At 34.6% G+C, this 20,179-nt stretch overlaps 1 pseudogene; it reads left to right on the top strand.

Moving 5' to 3' along the window:
• Positions 1 to 20,179, top strand: part of LOC111374219 — a 40,509-nt pseudogene that overhangs the window by 15,027 nt on the left and 5,303 nt on the right.

Genomic DNA, 20,179 nt, shown 5'->3' with positions numbered 1-20,179 from the left:
GAAGTAGGGTATAAAGCTCCTGAAAAGTTCATCAAATGTTCGGATAGACCGGGGGGCAAGTGTTGCCACCCAGTCTCTGGCTTCCCTCCTAAGAGTCGGGGGAAAAGACCAGCACATTACCGCATCGGGTGCTGCATAGAGTCTCATTAGCTCAAAGAAGGTCCGCAGATGGTCAAGCGGATCTGCGACGCCGTCGTAAGCCTCTATTATAGGCTGCTTGAAGCCTTTAGGTAAAGAGACCGCCACGATTTCAGGCGCGAATGGGTCCTCTTCTAGGACCATTTGCCTGCGCTTATCTTTTCTTTTAGATTCACGTCATCAATTTTCTTCGTCATGATCTCTTCCATTCTCCGCTCCAGATCCGCCAGGGGTGGGATGGACTGCAAGACCCCCATCCCTGGAGCCCTCGAGCCTGCGATCATTGGTTGGATGGCAAGCGGTGTTTCTATGTACGCCTCCTGGGGTGGGACGGGGCATCTGCCGAATGCGGTGAGCGGGCGCTCTGTGCGTTTGATTCTTCAAGAGGGTCATCATGGCCACTAACTGGGTCTCTAGGGCGCTAAACTGGCTTTGCGTCACATACTGCGGCGGAGGCGACGGATCGGGGCCTCTGGCGAGCGATTCTGATTCTGCCTCCGTCGTTGCTGCTCTAAGGCGTGTGTCACTTCTTGTTCGTCTTATTGACATGACCTTTGTGTTCGGTGGAAGAAATTCCCACAGACTGCACCAATGAAGTGGTGGAATAACAATACCCTTCTATCTGCCTGGTGGCGTTCGGCGTTCCGGCTACTTCGTTAAGTATGCTTGACCTGAAAAATGAAGGTGGGGCTTCCTCCCCCGTTTTACCTCCGGCGTGAGAATTAGTTTATAGACTTGGAAAAAATGTAGTTGGAATTTAGATGGCTAAAGAGGGAGAGAGATCCCTTTACCTGTACCACATCTGGGGATATTTATAGATATTGGAAGCTGGATAACCGCTAGGCGGTTGTGGTGCCACGTGTCCCACGTTGGCGTTCCCACTATCCCCACGTGTTGAGTGGGGGGTCTTTAAATTCCCGCTTGGAGGTTGCGCCCGTATTAACCGCCTTGGAATCTAGTCAATTTACTAGAGGTTTTGTGGCTAAGTGTTTGGATAATCGTATAGGTAATTCCATGCCAGTTGAAGACTTCGCATAGAGATAAAGCGATATTGGGGGGTCAACGACCTCGCGTAGTAGTAGAACGCCCCCTGGGGGTAGTGGTAGAGCATCCCTTAAGGGTTGGTGGCCTTGCATCGAAGTGTAATGATCCATCTTGCTTGTCGCCAAGGGTGGTTTCCTTTACCAACCTATATCAATATATATATAAATATATACAATCTAAACCAAAACACACACTAGCACATACAAAGAAAACGAGAGCAGGAAGAGAAAAGAAAAAGAAAAAAAAAAGAAAGGAAAGGAGAAAAAAAATAGGAAAATTCGGCTATTTTGTTAGAAAATAAGTGATCTACACTATTAGGCTTGAATTCTTCAATTTTGAAAGGTAAGTAAAAAGTTACTTATTGTCAAGTTTTGTTTAGTTTTTTATATTTTATTGAAGGGGTTAAGAATAATAAGCTATGGAATTGAGTTAAATGAAAAAAAACTAGTTTTAGTAATTAAAGAGACTTTAGAAATCGCTTAAACATGAAATGATTAAGTTTAGGTATCACCTATTTAATTATTGAAATCACATAAAATAATTAATTGTTGATTTAAAAATTATATCATATTTCAGGCGGCAATACAGACATCGGGACAGCTTACCAACCGAATTGATTTGTGAACATAGTTCTGTGAGTGAAAAAACTTAAATATTTTTAAAGTATTTATAAATTAAGTACATTAGTAAAGTATGTGTATTTATATGTTCAATTTTATAATTATTATAGAAATCTCTTTTATTATGACACGTGTGGAATTTTAAAGATTACTTATGGTACATTTATGACTTGGTATATGAGACAAATGTGATATTGAGACCGGCCAGAAAAATACTATTGATTATATATTTCTTCTAGTTCACAGAGGGGACTTGGCCGTGTTCTATCCTACACAGAGGGGTCTTGACCAGACATTGGTCTTGACCGTATACATATACTTCATAGAGGGGTACTGGCCGTGTTCTAGAATTGATTATTAAAGGTCTAGAGACCCGCTTTCGTTCATGGAGGGCGCCAAGGCCCGTGGAGAAAGTGTTTGGCCCGAGGGGCGGATTTCGGATTTTAGTCAAATGATACATTTTTGGATGAGCACATGTGATGTGATGTGATGAGATGATGATATAGATATCAGCTGATGATTATATCATAATTATGAGATGATATTTACAGTGTTATGAGAATGTCTCACTTTTTAGCTATAATTTTACGAGCCTATCATGTGAATATTAAACAATATGAACTTGATGTTTGGTAAAAATGTTTAAAGGAGAAAGTATAATTATTTTTGAACTCTTCCACTCACTGAGCTGTCAACTTCTACTTTTCTAAAATTATTCTTACAGGTAATATTGATCATCCATAGCTTGAAGAGCCTGGTGATTTAAGAGTTAGAGCCGCATGACATATTGAGTGATATGATTCATTTTGAAAAATATGAAGTAATTATTTCGAGCCCATTACACTATGTTTTTAAAATCATTTGATTTTGTCGCATATTTTGTAGTAACTCATAGTTAGCCTTGGTGGTGGATCTGATATCTCGTCAGCATCTACCATCAGCGACGTCACGTTTTGGGTCCATAGGGTGATTCAGGACGGGTCGTGTTAGGTACATTGCTTTACCCGTACTTACCTTCATTAGGTGTCCCAGACTAAGCTTAAAAACCAATACTCTTTTGGTGTCTAAGTGCATCTTTTAGTTATACATATTTGCATTTTTTCTTCTTTGGGCTTGATTTGTTGAAGATTGTCCAAATGTGAAAGTTTCATCATGAATTGATTAAGTGGAATTGCTTTTACATTGAGTAAATGTTGATACAACGACGATTGAGAAGAGTTGTCTTTTGTTGAGTGAAGGCTTAATTTGAAGATGATTGACTGGAGTTGTTCTTCCCTTAGGTGATGGCTTGAACCCTGAATGATTGGATGGAGTTGTTCTTTCCTTTAGCACAGGTTTGATTCAAGGATGACTTAGTGGAGTTGCCTTTCCTTGAGAAGGCTTGATCCAAGGACAATATGTAACAATCCAAATTTGTACCTTTGGAATCATTAAACATGTACCGTAAAAGAATACTTTCATAAATAAAGAAAAACATAATATTTTTTGAACATGCGATGGTTTAAAATTAGTTTTTAAAAAATACAATAAACATTATTAAAATCTTTAACTACTTAAGTTAGTTTTCGCTTTTCAATCATGCAAGCACAGTCCACCCCCGATTGCCTTGAACCCTCCTTTTTAATTACCTATAAAATATTTAACACATACATACGAGACATAAGTCTCAGTAAATGAATAATAACAAATTACATTTCATATTTAAATACGAAAAATCATAACATACGTATGGAGATATGGGAATTAAAATCCGAACTTCATGGCTATAATTCCCATGCGTAGCGCTACTAAATTTCGATCCTTTGAACTTAAACATATAGGACACATATCATAATCATAACTTAGATTTCCATATCATTATATTCATAATATAAATTTTCATAATTCAAATATTGAAAAAACAATTCATACTACTACACTTACAGTTGTATGGAAGAAGATAAAGTAAATCGAGGAAATTGTCTTGTTAAACTTTCACTCTAAAATTCTTGGGACTCCATGCGTGCTAAACTTTGTAGTGTGAAAATGTATGTAAAAGATGAGTTAAGAGAGAGATAGATGTAAAGTACAAGACAAGTTGTGTGTGAGTGTAAGTAATGTAAGGGGGGTATATAGGGTCTCTTGACCTTATTACCTATTTTTGGTACCAACATTATTTCCGTTATTAATGTCACACGTTTTTCCATATAGCGTGTTATCAATAACTCAACCAATTACCCAATTAACTATATTGATAAATATATAATTGCTATTAATAAGGTATTGCATATAATTAAACATTTATTTTAAATTATGCCAAAATATATATTCTAACATACCATATAAAAATACGAATTGCTAATTACACGTGCATAAATAATGTTTCTAATTTTATAAATGGAAGTTTCTCTAATTATAATAGTTAACTAATTAATTAGGCTAATTGACATGCAATACTTGAATCAACCATGTAATCACATTACTAAGTTTTAGCCAAGGAAAAAATGGTTCTAAGCTATTGGTTAACATTTAATTTGGTCCTCAAAAAAATCCTTATTTCTAGCCGCTAAATTCAATTTAACGGCTACCTAATTTTTTTTGGATATTATACAATAGATTCGAGGAGTTCTTTCCCTGAGCGAAGGCATATATGAGGATGATTCAGTGGAGGTTTTATCAATGGTAACAATGTGTTATCCTGTCTTTGTAGTTGAAGTTGTTGTTGTAATAACTATTAGTGGTTTGAAATATTATTTTTACTTGCAATGTGGAAAATATAGCAATACATTTCAGGACCGTGATAATTGGATGGCTTAATTTCTGTGATTTCTCATAATGCTAAAAGTATCGCTACCTTCGGCTAGTTTATTTATGTAATTGGCTTTGATTTATCCAAATGCCAAGTATATTTAATGAACCCCCGGTCAAGTTGATGTAGGATCAATAAGTCAGAACAAGAATTAACCATAGCAAGAAGAACAAGAAGAGAAGAAGACTGTTAGGAAATGGAGGGAGAGAGGAGAAACAGGGAAATAGGGGGAAAAGGAAAAGGAAAACGTGGCCACAAACCAAACGTAATTTAATTCATTCATGATTGTTTTGCCACCTCAGTTACCAACATATAAATAGCCAAAAAAAAAACACAATATTCATGGGCTTGGGCCAGACCTACTAGACAAGCCCAATAAAATAAATAGACCTCAATAAATAAAATACGAAGTGAAATAATTGGGCCGATATCCTTATCAACTCTCCCGGTATAGGAGAAAAACTCAACCTTAGCTAGTGGGCAAATCACAAAAGCTGCAGTCAAGCTGATATTCAAAATGTTTCAAGTCATGCCACGAAGGACGATTTTTCTGACGAACCAAGTATCGAAACTCCAAAAATAGTTTGATCCATATTAGTTAGCACCTCTCTCTTGGAATCCATGTACAGTCTAAATTAGATGGAATGACCCAACAAACAAGGAAGTACTGAATCTTGCAATCATTGGTCAATACAATACGTTCATCTAAAATAATATCAATTTTATCTTTGTGTGCTGTGATAGATAGTATTGAAGTAGAAATATCAACATAATCTAGTTTGAGGTCCACAAACCTAAGCAGAAAAGGATCATAAAAGGAATTAAAACATTGTTTGTAAGTAATGAAGTCCTCAATATTTAAAGTAGAGTGGTAGCCAAAATGTGATGAGAGATTAATGATGTATGTATTTGGGCCAACATGCTTTAAAATTTTTAACAAGATCGGTACTACGGGCTTGCAATTTGGAAGTGGATCCAAATGGCCGCTCCGACCTAATTCGAATCATAACATAATCCTAAATATTAAATGCAACATGTCGCTTGTGCAAATTAGCTCGAAGTTTATATGATGCATTACCTACTTTAAATTGTTTATTGATCTAAATATGCAAGTCATGAAGATGATGTACAAATGCCTCAACTGACATAGACACACTAGCATGTGGGGACATTGGAATAAGGTCTAAAGGCTTCTTAGACTTATAACTATGAATAACTTTGACGNTACCTTCGGCTAGTTTATTTATGTAATTGGCTTTGATTTATCCAAATGCCAAGTATATTTAATGAACCCCCGGTCAAGTTGATGTAGGATCAATAAGTCAGAACAAGAATTAACCATAGCAAGAAGAACAAGAAGAGAAGAAGACTGTTAGGAAATGGAGGGAGAGAGGAGAAACAGGGAAATAGGGGGAAAAGGAAAAGGAAAACGTGGCCACAAACCAAACGTAATTTAATTCATTCATGATTGTTTTGCCACCTCAGTTACCAACATATAAATAGCCAAAAAAAAAACACAATATTCATGGGCTTGGGCCAGACCTACTAGACAAGCCCAATAAAATAAATAGACCTCAATAAATAAAATACGAAGTGAAATAATTGGGCCGATATCCTTATCAACTCTCCCGGTATAGGAGAAAAACTCAACCTTAGCTAGTGGGCAAATCACAAAAGCTGCAGTCAAGCTGATATTCAAAATGTTTCAAGTCATGCCACGAAGGACGATTTTTCTGACGAACCAAGTATCGAAACTCCAAAAATAGTTTGATCCATATTAGTTAGCACCTCTCTCTTGGAATCCATGTACAGTCTAAATTAGATGGAATGACCCAACAAACAAGGAAGTACTGAATCTTGCAATCATTGGTCAATACAATACGTTCATCTAAAATAATATCAATTTTATCTTTGTGTGCTGTGATAGATAGTATTGAAGTAGAAATATCAACATAATCTAGTTTGAGGTCCACAAACCTAAGCAGAAAAGGATCATAAAAGGAATTAAAACATTGTTTGTAAGTAATGAAGTCCTCAATATTTAAAGTAGAGTGGTAGCCAAAATGTGATGAGAGATTAATGATGTATGTATTTGGGCCAACATGCTTTAAAATTTTTAACAAGATCGGTACTACGGGCTTGCAATTTGGAAGTGGATCCAAATGGCCGCTCCGACCTAATTCGAATCATAACATAATCCTAAATATTAAATGCAACATGTCGCTTGTGCAAATTAGCTCGAAGTTTATATGATGCATTACCTACTTTAAATTGTTTATTGATCTAAATATGCAAGTCATGAAGATGATGTACAAATGCCTCAACTGACATAGACACACTAGCATGTGGGGACATTGGAATAAGGTCTAAAGGCTTCTTAGACTTATAACTATGAATAACTTTGACGGAACTCTTACATATAAACCGATTTACAAAATTGTTATATACAATTTGAATTGTTGGGAGGATCAGATTCCAATTCACAATATTTTCCTTTAAAATGGCATGATCATACAAATCATCAAGACCGTTGGGTTGAATAAGGGTACAACATACAACATTTGACTGAGAGGTATCGAGAGCAAGGGGTACAACCCCTAGATTCATAGGAAAAGTCTGGATACTACATAAAAAGTGTCCTCAATATCATTTGAGTCATCAAATTCTCAAGTTTAGGTTCATAGACTCGATCTTCTAACCGATCATCCATTACATCATTTCATTCCTCAATGATTAGCGTTCGACTAGGACATTTGGGAAAAATGTGACCAAAGTCCTTACAGCTAAAACACTGCAAGTGAGAATAAGTCATTGAGTTTCAAAACCTTGACCCTTATTTTCCAATAGATAAGCACTAGATGGAAAAGGTCCTAGAATGGACTTAACAGAAGGAGGTGGCGTCAACGAGACGAAAGAGCGAATGTCACTACGCCTTTGATACGAAGAAGAAGGTCTTGGGATATCATGACTTTTATACTTATTTTACCAAATGGGAGGAACATTAGATAGGGAATGCTCTATGATAGACTTATAACGAGGTGGCATTAAATAGATAAGTGAACGATGGTGACCACACTTTACATTTGATACCCCGAAGGAAGAGCTCGCGCTTTAGATCTTCTCTTAGGCCTTGTCTGAACCTACTCAAAATCAAGGCCTCATCCTCAACGATATGACATTTCATTTGTAATTTCTCAAATTGAGCAATATACTCAGTTTCTAGCCAATTTCCTTATGTAATGGTGTTCCATTGGATAAAAATTTCATGATCTAAGCAACCATCAATAGTATGAGTATCTAATTTAATGTCTCTAAAGAAACATTCCTTATGATGAGAAAGAGAATGAGTACTATGACAACCATTACCTCGTTCTCGCTCACAAACCTTATCCATATCCCTACGATCATATTGAAAATATCTTTGATCACCTTGTCGACGATGATAATGTCTATTATAGAACACTTCAAAATTATTAACATCAATCGAATGGAGAATTTGCTTAAAATTGTTCAGACTAGTAGCAAGATCTCTGGCATTTTCATGAGCAGCAGCCACCTCGATTTGGACAGTCGCTAATTGAGTTTGTAAGTGTTGCTGGCTAGTGACAAGTTGAGCTAATTGTCTAGTGAGTGCATCAAATTGAGATGAGTCCATGTTCAATATACTAGAAATAAAGGCAACAAGACAACCATTACGCAACTACATACAATGTAATAACAGCTAAATGACGTGCAATGGTGAGATCAATGAATAATAAGAGCAAGCAATGGAAAATAACAACTTGAGCATTTTTTTTAAATCTCTCTCTTTTTTTTTATAAAGTAAATTCAAATATGGTATGCAAATATTGCTGATCTATGTAAAATAACAAAGCGTAGATCAAATACTAGTCAAACACTAATTGCGTAAAAGAAGTGGGGCAAAATGGGGCTTTGATGAAATCATGGGATTCAGTCACATGACTTTACGTATATTATTAGAATAATAGCAGTACAAAAATTTAATCAATGCAATTTTAAAATGAAACAGCACTATAAACCAATGATAAATAGAAAACAGTAACTCCCCTATTGTTTGTTGAAGTAGCTATGTCAAAGATCTCCTTCGTTAAAGTAGCCGTGTCAAATATTACTGTGTCAAATATCATTTTTGTTGAAGTAGCTGTGTCAAATATCACCTCACGAGACTCAAAAGTCAAACAATGCTCCAATCACAATTTTCAATTTGGTACGGCTATGTTGGCAAGGCGACAACTGAATCGTCTGAGTGGCTCTTGATCAATAAAATAAATATACCTGTGAATAATATCTGAAAATTATTTTATTTTTGTTTTCTCTTTTTTTTTACCTTTCTTTCTTTTTCTTCTATCTCTTTTTTGTTTTTCACAAAGAAAGAAAACTGAAAGAATGAAAACTATGGCTCTTACGCAAAAAATTTTCACTTATCCTCTTCCTACAAATTTTGGGTAGAAGTCAAGAAGAAATTTTTGGATTGTAGATTAGAAATTACCCAAATTTCGGCTCTGACACCAAATCTTATGTAGGATCAATAAGTCAAAACAAGAATTAACCAAAGCAAGAAGATCAGGAAGAGAAGAAAACTATTAGGAAGGGGAGGGAAAATGGAGAAACAGGGAGATATGGGGAGAAAGAGAGGGAAAACATGGCCACAAACCAAACGTAATTTAATTCGTTCATAACTGTTTTGCCACCCCAATTACCAATATATAAATAGCAAAAAAAAAAAACCCTAATATTCACGGGCTTGGGCCAGACCTATTAGACATGCCCAATGAAATAAAAAGACCTCAATAAATAAAACAAGAAGTAAAATAATTGGGTCGATGTCTGCATCACGAGTTTTCAATTTTATGAAAACTATTGAATGTTAGTTACTTCATTTATGCATTACATCTTGAAAATATGAGATACCAAATTAGCTGAATATTGTTATTCTGGAGATCCGATCATGATAAACTAGGTACTTCAGTTAAAGCAGTTGCTGTTTATCTTATAACTTCATTAGTTAAGGTGTGTTTCTTTATATCATTCTTTCCCTTTTATCCATTTTTTTTTTTTTTTTCCGATTGCACTTCCAACTCAAGCAGACATTTCCTTAACTATGTCTTCTTTTTCAATGCCTATTCTTTTGCAGCTTGTTTGTCTGGCAACATTTCTTAACATCTGAAAGTTACAGATTTGATCCATATCAGGTATTTCTTTTGGGCAGGTGTTTCATCGTGTTGTTGCCCCTTATTTTATTTCCTAACTTTTTGATATCATTATGCCTTTGCTTGTTGACATGCAATCGTTATCGTCTTTACACATGATTTGTCGTACAACATTTTGCATTGAAAAGAATGTAGCTCTTTGTCCTTTCTCATTGACTAACTTCAAATATTTGGTGTGAAACTGGAAGGCCAGTAAGTTTCTATTTTCTGTTGCATAAATTTTTATTTCAATTACATTCAACTTATCTCGTTTACATAAAAATCTATTAGAAATATTGAAATATTCTATAACATTTCCTTGTTAAATAAAAGAAAACGTTTGAAGTAAATGGAAAGAAAAGGAAAATGACAAAAAAGAGTATGTTGGGCAAATTTTGTTGAATTTTTCTTTATGTATGGTGACTTGGGAGGGGGTGGGAAGCCTTCAATTGTTGGACCAAATGTTATTTCGCTCTGTCAGCTACATTTACCTCAAAGTAATAAACATTATAGATGGAAAAATAATGGGGGTTTATTCTTTAAAAAAAAAAAATCATTAATTCAAGATTCTAATACACTATTGGTTCAATTTATCTCAGGAACTGTTAAAAGCTTTGCTTGGGCTTATAGATGTTGCTGGGCTTTAATTTGCCTAGACACAGTTGACTCACAGGAACATTTCTCAAACTCACAACTTCCTAGCTGTTGGACTTGGTTAGGATGGTGGTTTCATTCTTGTGAACTTGGTCGCTCTATTGTCATTTTTCAGCAAATACTGTATATGTGTAGATACTATTTAATATCTAGCTTTTCCTGTCAAATTCTTTGTTTAGATATTTACCACCTTCTGAATTACATTATTTGGCACATCAGATTTCTCAATCATTTTTCCTTCTCTCCTTGTTTCATGCTTTCTATTTTATTGATGTACTTAGACAATCATTTTAGATATTCCCTTGAAGACTTATCAAGATTCAACACTTGTTTTAGGAAGAGAATTATATTTTATGTTGAGAGAATTTTTTATTTACCTTTTTTAGTTTAATAGTTTTCCGTATTGACTAGAAGTTCAACTATGAGCATGGGTAGACTTTTCTTTCTTCTTTTTTTTCTTCTTTTTTTTCTTTTTTTTTTTGTATAACACACACTGACCATTGAATCTCTCTCTGTCACTCTCTTCTATCTTTTTCCCTCTATTTCTCTTTCCGTTCTTCTCTTATTCTCTTATTCTCTTTCTCCTACAATTCTAGTTCTTGTTACAATTGCGTCCATATTCAAATATATCATCAGTTTAGGAGTTTAGGACAAAAAAGTAATGCATCAGCTGTCCAAAATGCAAGCGAAGGGAAAAAAAATTAGCAGTGACTTATTTGTCAGCTTTTCCACTACACCCCATGACAACCAATAACTGCCTTACGTAAAGTTGCTAGAATATGATTAACCTCTACATTTGAAATCATTGCTTATATATTAGGTAGTTTTCGTATATTTTTATGTGTATTTATGTTAGATTATTAACAAATGGAATTGAGATATGACATTATGGTTAGGACTATACCTTCTGTTAGATATGGTCTTGATATTGTATATTACAAATGTTGAGAAATTACATAGTTCTTGATCTTATGTATCGTCCAATGCGATCAAGTGTCTTCCATTTATGAATTAGCAGCTATCAGTGTTTGTAATTTTAATCCCTAATGAGAACACTCTTTTAGCTTTGGCAATTAAATTGTTGAGGAAGTTTAAAATTAACAAGCCGGTATATTCTCTTGTTGGAAAAATTTCATCGTATGGGGTCACACATGTATATATATTGAAATGTGTGGTGCTAATTTTAAGGGTTAATTCGTAAAGTGATTCATTATGTTTAATTTTGGACTAATGGGTATTAGATCAAGTGTCTTCCATTTATGAATTAGCAGCTATCAGTGTTTGTAATTTTAATCCCTAATGAGAACACTCTTTTAGCTTTGGCAATTAAATTGTTGAGGAAGTTTAAAATTAACAAGCTGGTATATTCTCTTGTTGGAAAAATTTCATCGTATGGGGTCACACATGTATATATATTGAAATGTGTGGTGCTAATTTTAAGGGTTAATTCGTAAAGTGATTCATTATGTTTAATTTTGGACTAATGGGTATTGAATGTAATGGGAATAAAGTGTAGAGACCGAAATATGTTATTTTAAGTTGATGAGGGGTCAATTTGAAATAACGCAAAATTAATAACTGTCACTTACAGTTGTTTAATTTAGAGTCGTGATCCCCAATTGTACGTGAGTTTCACAATTCGTTGCATCTCCATCAATATAGAAGAAAATTCAAGAAGATCACGTAACAATTGGAAGATCAAAACCCGTTCAAAAAAACTAACAACTATGGATCAAAGTACGCTTCTGCATTTTTAATCTTCTCTTTGATTTCAACATGGAGAATCTATGTATTTTGTGAAAGGACTTAATGAATTTTGGTTCCTTTCAAATTCCTGCAAGTGGTATCAGAGTACTCAATTGTTGAATTTTTGAGAAATTGCAAGAACTAGAGTTGTTACAATTTTGTATTCTGGGTTACTTTTTTATCTTCCATCACATGATAATATGGAATTTACTTCTTGCAATATTTTAAGGGTTTTCAAGATTTGACAATTTTTGAAAACTATGGATCAAAGTACGCTTCTGCATTTTTAATCTTCTCTTTGATTTCAACATGGAGAATCTATGTATTTTGTGAAAGGATTTAATGAATTTTGGTTCCTTTCAAATTCCTGCAAGTGGTATCAGAGTATTCAATTGTTGAATTTTTGAGAAATTGCAAGAATTAGAGTTGTTACAATTTTGTATTTTGGGTTACTTTTTTATCTTCCATCACATGATAATATGGAATTTACTTCTTGCAATATTTTAAGGGTTTTCAAGATTTGACAATTTTTTATATGTTTTATTGAATTTGAAAATACTATGGCACATTCTTCGTGGTTATTTTTCCAAATTTGGGTTAAGATTTTTTGAAATTTCAGTTTTGTGAATTTTTGGGTTTCCACATAAAAAAATGAAAAATCTGAATCTGGCTGATGGTCCGTGCAATAAACTGCTACAAAATGACATCAACGCCAGGCGCTGCCCTGACGACGTTAATGAGGCAGGGAGAGAGATACAGAGTCGATTGGGATGGATTTTGGGTGGGGGCCTAAGGTGCAATTTTATTAATCTCAAGTCCTTGCTTGCAATTTAAGATTAGGGTTAGTTATTTTTTAAATAAAAATTAAAATTTTAGTCCCTAAAGTTTGGAATCCATCCAAGTTGGACCTTTAAGGTTATGGGTTTAATAATTCAACCTTTAAATTTTGAAAATTATTTAATTTAGGCCATTAAACTTCTGAAATTTGCAATTAAAGCCCTCAATGCTTATAATTAATTAAAATTGGCCCCCCAAAGTTTTAAAAAAAATCAAATTTTGACCCCTAAAGTTTTAAATTATTAACCCTTAGGTCCCTAAAGTTTCTAAAGGCATCTAATGATGCAAAATTAGTGATTCTCTTTATCAAATTTTGGTATAAGGACTCTTTTAAGCGGTATAATTGATATTTAATTATGTGGGACAATCAAATTTAGATAATTTGGTGAATCATTCATGATAAATTAAGGTTATCTAGCATCTTGAATAAACTAATTGAAACAATATGTTACCAAAGTGACCTCTCTTGTATAGATTGGTTTGTTTGGGATGTTTAGATGTTGTGCGTGTGTTTCTTCATGCGGACATTAGCCGGCTCAAAGAAAGGTTAAAACTAGACCAATTACATGCACGCGTGCGATGGTAAATGTGTGACAATTATAAGGTTTCCATGTGAATAATAAATCAATCTAAAGATGGGTTATTATTTGACAGAGTTATTGTCAATGTTTGATCACTGTACTGAGAGTTCCACTAGCAATTAATATTACTGTCCAAAGATTTAATATTAATGTTGCACTAGGTATCTTGAGATGGGGTTTACAGTTATTTGAATTTATTGTTCATTAAATATAGATATGGATATGAGCATGATTATTTATTTTTGTTCTCTGTACAGCTAATTCAGCTACTATTTTGCAAAGAATAATAAGATTGAAACAAGCATGCTTTTGCAAAGCTTGATTTCAATGAAATATAAAGGCAATGAGGACATAAGGGAGTACATCATGAAGATTTCACATATTGCGTCAAAACTTAAAGGGCTAAAGTTTGAGTTGTATGATGACTTGCTCGTACATTTGGTATTGATCTCGTTTCTTGCACAGTTCAGTCAATTTAAGGTCAGTTATAACTACCAGAAGGAAAATGGTCTCTAAATGAGCTCATTTCATATTGTGTGCAAGAGGAAGAAAAGCTGAAGCAGGAAGAGAAAGAAAGGCTGAAGCAAGAAAGAACTAAAAGCACTCACTTGGTAAGCACTTCTAAAAATAAGGGCAAGAAAAAGAAGAAAGAATATGAAGCTGCTCCTAAGGGTCCAGCACAAAAGAAACAGAAGGAAGACAAAGGGACTTGTTTCTTTTGCAATAAGAATGGACATATGAAGAATGATTGTACCAAATTTCACGCATGGCGTGCAAAGAAAGGTACAATTCTTACTTTGGTATGTTCTGATGATAATTTAGTTTTAGTACCTAGAAACACTTAGTGGATAGATTCTAGTGCTACTACTCACATAAGCGTTTTTATGCAAGGCTGCCTGAGCTACTGAAAGTTAAGTGATGGTGAAAGTTACATCTATGTGGGTGATGGCAAATCGATAGAAGTTGAAGCAATACCTTTAGGTTGTTATTAGGGACTGCTTATTATTTGGATCTGAAAGACACTTTTGTTGTACCGTCTTTTAGATAGAATTTAATTTATGTTTCTTTATTGGACAAATCTGGATTATGTTGATCATTTGGAAACATCAGTTTAGTCTTTCATTAAACTTCAATTTTATTGGTACTGGTTCATTATCTACATAGGATAACATATATTTGCTTGATATTATTGCATCATATAATGAGACATTGAATGTGGAATCACATAGTACTAAACGCAAATTAAATAAAGAGAATTCAGCAAAATTATGGCACAAGCGCTTAGGTTACATCTCAAAAGCTAGAGTTGAGCGACTTGTGTTAGATAGTATTTTGGATTCCTTAACTTCACGGATTTTGATATATGTATTGCTTGTATCAAGGAAAAACAGACCAAAACAAGAAGATTAGGTGCTAACAGAACTTCGAACGTCTTAGAATTGATACACAGATTTTTGTGGGTAATTCCCTACGGCATCTTCGAATGGTCAACAATGTTTTATATCATTCACGGACGATTACTCACGTTATAGGTACCTATATCTCATCCATAAAAAATCTAAGTTACTGGGCATGCTCAAGGCTTTTAAAGCTGAGGTTGAGAATCAACTCAACAAAAGGATAAAGAGTGTTAGGTCTAATCGTGGTGGTGAGTACTACGGCAGATATGACGGTTCATGTGAATAATGTCTAGGACCATTTGCTAAATACCTAGATATATGTGAAATCGTCCCACAATACACTATGCCAGAATCGCCTAGCATGAATGGTGTAGCTGAAAGACGAAACAGGAGTCTTAAGGACATGATAAGGAGTATGATTAGTCATTCAATCTTACCAAAATCACTCTAGGGAGAGGTATTAAAGATCACAGCTTATATTCTGAACAGAGTATCAACTAAAGCTGCTGCTAAAATACTCAATGAACTTTGGACAGGTAGAAAGCCTAGTCTAAAGCATTTTCACATTTGAGGATGTCCAGCTGAGGCTAGGCTTTATAGACAACATGAAAAGAAATTGGACTCCAAGACAGTAAGCAGCTATTTTATTGGTTCACACACTTAAGTCAATTTTTGAAATAGAAACCGCAACATTTTTTGAGGATGTTAAGTTTGGGGGAGAAATAAGGTTTAGAGACATTGTCTTTGAGGAAGAAGTTGAGGAAGGATCGGTTTCGATTCCAACTATTGCTTTTGACAATGTACATGTTTCGATACCTGTCTTTGATCAAGAAGTATATTTAAAACCTCAACAAGACAATGTTGAAGAACCTCCCATCCAAAAATGAGGTAATTATTCCAAAAAAACAAACTCAAGAACCAATATCATTAAAGAGATCTACGAGAGAAAGGAAAAGTGCTATTTCGAATGATTTTATAGTATTTCTCCAAGAACATGAGGAAAATAATGGAATTGTGAAAGATGATCCAATCAATTTCAATCAGGCATTCAGGCCATGTATGGTTCTAACTCTCAAAAGTGGATTGATGCTATGAATGAGGAGTATAAGTCTATGCAAGACAATAAAGTTTAGGACCTTGTCCCATTACCCTAAGATCTAAAGCCCATTTGTTGCAAGTGGATTTTTAAAACCAAAAGGGATTCAAATGGTAATGTGAAAATATATAAGACTCATCTTGTGGTTAAAGGCTTTACCTAAAAGGAAGGCATGAACTTCAAAGAGACCTTCTCTCCAATTTCAACGAAAGACTCTTTCAGGACAATTATGGCACTTGTTGAGCACTTTGACCTTGAGTTAGATTAGATGGATATTAAGATGGCATTTCTCAATGGCGACATTTATGAGACAATCTATATGGTGACAGGAGACCCGAAGAATATGGTTTGCAAATTGAAAAAATCCATCTATGGGCTCAAGGAAGCTTCCTGTTAATGGTATCACAAATTTCATCAAGTCATTATCTCATTTGTTTTTGAGATGAATGTCATTGATGACTGTGTGTATCACAAGTTATTATCCTAGCTTTTATGTTGATGACATAATGCTTGCCACTAACGATATAGGCATGTTACACCAAACCAAGAGATTTTTATTAGGGAATTTTGAGATGAAAGATCTTGGTGATATCTCTTTTGTATTAGGAATTCAGATACATCAGAATCGTTCTCGAGATATTCTTGGATCACAAAAGAGTTACATCTATAAAGTACTTAAAAGGTTTGACATGTAAGACTGTAAACCAGGTGACACCCCTTTCGCTAAGTAAGACAAGTTTAATCTCAAACAATCTTGTAAAATGACCTTGAAGCTAAGGAAATGCAAAAGATTTCCTATGCATTAGCTATTGGAAGTCTAATGTATGCTCAAGTTTGTACACGTCCAAACATAGCTTTCATTGTTGGAATACTAGGTAGATATTTAAGTAAACCTGGGATGGATCATCAGAAGGCAGTCAAAAGGGTTATGAGATATTTAAAGAGAACGAAGGATTACATGCTCACATATAGCAGATCAGACCAGTTAGTGATCATAGGGTACTTCGATTCTAATTTTGCTGGATGCCAAGACAGTGGGAGATCCACGTCATTCTATATCTATTGCTAGTTGAAGGAACTATTTCTTGGAAAAATGCCAAGCAGACACTCATCGTTTCTTTTACCATGGCAGCAGAGTTTGTAGCATACTATGAGGCATCTAATCATGAAATATGACTGCAAAATTTTGTCACTGGACTGCGCATTCTGAATGTAATAGAAAGACCACAAAATTAACAATAGGAGCTCATCTATGTCAAAATATATTGACATTAAGTTCCTGATTGTAAAGGAAAGAGTATAGAGTGGACAGATTTCTTTAGAGCACATTGAGACAAACTTCAAGATTGTGAATCCGCTTACTAAGAGATCGCCACCCAAGGTCTTTCATGAGCACACCGCTCGTATGGGTGTTGTATTTCTTGAGATGTCATGTTTTAGTGGAAGTTTGTATTCTCGTTGCTTTATGTTTATTTTTGGACACATTTGTGTATTTGGATTTTTTTCTGTACAGAAATGAAGTATTCAGTTCATTCCACTTAGTCATTATGTTTAGTATTGATCTCACTTAAGAAATAAAGTTGGAATAGTTGGAAATAGACATGTTCGGATCACATAACATGAAATTTTCATGTTACATTCTCATGATTGATCTATGTCATTTGGTTGTATGGGTGTACATGACCATTGATGGATTTAGTCACGCTAAATGTAACGAAAATCGCTTTGATCCTATATCAATATGACTGATGGATGAGATTATTTGAAAATATTCTTAAAAACGATAGCACAATTTTGAGCTTATAAGTCTGTGCACATGTATAATATTACATGCATGGCCCAATGGGAGATTGTTGAAAAAATTCCATCGTATGGGGCTATACATGTATATATATTGAAATGTGTGGTGCCAATTTTAAGGATTAGTTCATAAAGTGATTCATTATGTTTAATTTTGGACTAATGAGTATTAAATGTTATGGGAATAAAGTGTAGAGACAGAAAGATGTTATTTTAAATTGATGAATGACCAATTTGAAATAGCGCAAAATTAATAACTGTCAATTACGGTTATTTAATTTGGGGTTATGGTCTCTAATTGTATGTGAGTTTCACAATTCTCTGCATCCCCGTCAACACAAAAAAAATTCAAGAAGATCACGTAATAATTGGAAGATCAAAACTCGTTCAGAAAAACTAACAACTATGGATCAAGGTACGCTCCGGCATTTTTAATCTTCTATTTGATTTCAACGTGGAGAATCTATATATTTTGTGAAAGGATTTGATGAATTTTGCTTCCTTTCAAATTCCTACATCTCTTGCTTGTAGATGAATGATAAAAAGGGAAATGAAATTTTTAATGTTTGTATATAATGTTGTGTTAATCATTTCATGTTAAATTGATTTATTGTGTTCATATATTTTGTTTGTGTTGATTATTTCCTGTTATAGATCAAATACAATATTCTTCAAAATTGTAACCACTGTTTTTGGGTAATTGGGTAACACAGTTGGCTTTAACATGGTTTATGCAACAAAATTCACTTTTGTTCGTAATCATATTATGATATTATAAAATAACATATGGCTCCAGCACTAAAAAATTTTACCCTAACCAAGTATTGTTACAATTTAAAATGGAAAATCATGTATAAGCACATGCGAGCAGTAATTAAATGAATTGAGTGGTGATGCCAGTGTTCATGTTGTGGAATCCTTGGTGGTGGTTCAACATTTAGATTTGGCCTCCTTTATGCCTACTTTTAACACCCATAGTATACCCACACCCCCTCCCATCCGGATGACTCCCAGAGATAAATAGAAAAATGGATCAAATTGAAAGTGAAAGAACGAAAATTATTAGAACCCTCATGTGTTGTTATTTAGCTGACAACAATTACTCAAAATCCTAGCTTATATATTGGAAGCAGAGAAAAATAGGTCCTGCTTTGAGCAAAAAGTAGCTTCGTTATGTTACTGGTTCCTCTGTTGAACTTTTGAATTCTTTTTAGTTATGCTGTTTATAATCACAGAAGTTTTGCAACTTTAACTCCCTGTTAAACAGCAACCTTCCATTCTTATTCCAAATTCTCATAAAAATATAGCAATGCTAATTGATACTAGCAATGATGAAAGCGACAAATCTGCCATACGTCCAGCATAGCAATATGATTATTTTTAGGACATCTTTACTGTAAATTTGCTATATCAAAGGATGTGTATATGGAATGTATCAAAACCTGTAAACACTTTACCTATAAATATATATCAAATATATGGCTTTGGCATGATTGACCAAGCCCTTCTCATCATTTCTTTCATGGTATCAGAGCCAATATTTGGCTAACGTCTAATCCTACCTACAATAATGTCTTCCGTTGCTACCTTCATTCCACCTAACAATCTTGTTCAGTTTGTCTTGGTGAGACTTGAAGGATCATCATCTTATTTGAACTGGTCTTCCTAAATCGAAGGTGCCCTTAACATCCATGGTCTTCTGGGTTTTGTGGATGGTATTGAACCATACCCAAAAGAGTTCCTACCTGCTCTAGGGACTGTTGCTTCTATTTCTAATCCGGAGTTTATCATATGGAACAAAAAAATCGATTCGTGCTAGTGTGGATGAAGTCCACAATCTCGGAGAAGATATTGTCCTTAGTCCATGGCCTCAAATCTGCTCGGCAAGCATAGCTTGCTGTGGCAAATCGTTATGTTTCTTTCTCATCCTCGAATGTGAATTAACTCAAACGTCAACTACAAAACCTACAACAAGGAGGCAAAATTTGTTCTAAGTTTGTTGAAGGTGCAAAGGTCCTTGCAGACCAATTAGCCACTGTGGGAAAATCAGTGACTGATGAGGACTTAATCTCTCATATTCTGGGAGGACTCAACTCGTCATACACTTCTTTTTTATCCAATGTCTATTTTGCACAATGTGAGAAGTCAATTACATTAACTGATTTCCACTTTGAATTAATTGCCTTTGAAGCCTTGCTTGAAAATCAACAGAGAAATGTGCACAATGATCACAACAACTTTGCTATGATGACAAAGAAGTTTGGT

Source organism: Olea europaea, unplaced genomic scaffold, assembly GCF_002742605.1.
Source record: "Olea europaea var. sylvestris unplaced genomic scaffold, O_europaea_v1 scaffold1222, whole genome shotgun sequence".
NCBI classification, from domain to species: Eukaryota; Viridiplantae; Streptophyta; class Magnoliopsida; order Lamiales; family Oleaceae; genus Olea; species Olea europaea.
The sequence above is the reverse complement of the archived record's forward strand: the minus strand, read 5'-3'. Positions and strand labels throughout refer to the sequence as shown.